Source organism: Danio aesculapii, chromosome 15 (assembly GCF_903798145.1).
Source record: "Danio aesculapii chromosome 15, fDanAes4.1, whole genome shotgun sequence".
Lineage (NCBI taxonomy): Eukaryota > Metazoa > Chordata > Actinopteri > Cypriniformes > Danionidae > Danio > Danio aesculapii.
In genome coordinates this window covers 1253217-1254866 of record NC_079449.1, presented here as the reverse complement: position 1 = coordinate 1254866, position 1650 = coordinate 1253217, and positions in this window count along the sequence as shown.

Below are 1650 nucleotides of genomic sequence, written 5' to 3'. Positions count from 1 at the left end.
TGCTGATCATAAATATTATTATTATTAATAATAAATGTTTATTGAGCAGCAAATCAGCATATTATAATGATTTCTGAAAAAATACTACTGTTCATAAATATTATTATTAATAATAATAAATGTCTATTGAGCAGCAAATCAGCATATTATAATGATTTCTGAAAAAATACTACTGTTCATAAATATTATTATTAATAATAATAAATGTTTATTGAGCAGCAAATCTGCATATAATGATTTCTGAAAAAATACAACTGTTCATAAATATTATTATTATTAATAATAATAAACGTTTATTGAGCAGCAAATCAGCATATTATAATGATTTCTGAAAAAAAACAACTGTTCATAAATATTGTTATTATTCATATTTCATGTATTATTAATTATAATACTAATAATAAAAATAACATCAACAAATGTTTATTGAGCAGCAATTCAGCATATTATAATGATTTCTGAAAAAATACTTCTGTTCATAATAATAATAATAATAATAATAATAATAATTATTATTATTATTATTATTATTATTTATATATTTATTATTTTAATAATAATAATAATAAATGTCTATTGAGCAGCAAATCAGCATATTATAATGATTTCTGAAAAAATACTACTGTTCATAATAATAATAATAATAATTATTATTATTATTATTATTATTTATATATTTATTATTTTAATAATAATAAATGTCTATTGAGCAGCAAATCAGCATATTATAATGATTTCTGAAAAAATACTACTGTTCATAATAATAATAATATTAATAATAATTATTATTATTATTATTATTATTTTAATAATAATAATAATAAATGTCTATTGAGCAGCAAATCAGCATATTATAATGATTTCTGAAAAAATACTACTGTTCATAATAATAATAATAATAATAATTATTATTATTTATATATTTATTATTTTAATAATAATAATAATAAATGTCTATTGAGCAGCAAATCAGCATATTATAATTATTTCTGAAAAGAATTACACTGTTTATAAATATTATTATTATTTATATTTTATTTATTAATAATAATGACAATAACTAATGTTTATTGAGCAGCAAATCAGCATATTATTATGATTTCTGAAAAGAATAACAGGAATGCAATAAATTTTAAAATGTATTTTATGGAAAACCGTTTAAAGTATTTGAAGTATTTAACAATTTCAAGTATTTTACAAATTTGTCCTTTTTTTACTGCACATTGAATCAAATAAACGCAGGCTTGATAAGCTGAAGAGACTTAAAATCTTTATTGTTTTAAAACTTTCGCCTGGTTGTGTATTACAATGCCTCACTTCTCTTGCTTTATTTTTATTCATTATATATATATATAAAAGCTGATAACCTGCAAAAGTGTGTCACTTGCCCAAAATGGAGAGCTCATTCCTCAAAAGCAAGTATTGATGTCAATGAAAGTGTCAGTGTCATCAAGATGAAGAGTCCTGACACCATTGTTTATGAACAAGATGGTCAAATGACTGTCATGTGTTCATTATCACAGTTTACTCTGTACATTTCCAATGCAGTAAAGTCAGATTTAGGTGACACTTCCTGAAAATGCTGAAGACAGCACTATATACTATTAGCACAGCCATTTGAAAACTACAGTAAAGTTAGACGTCACTGTA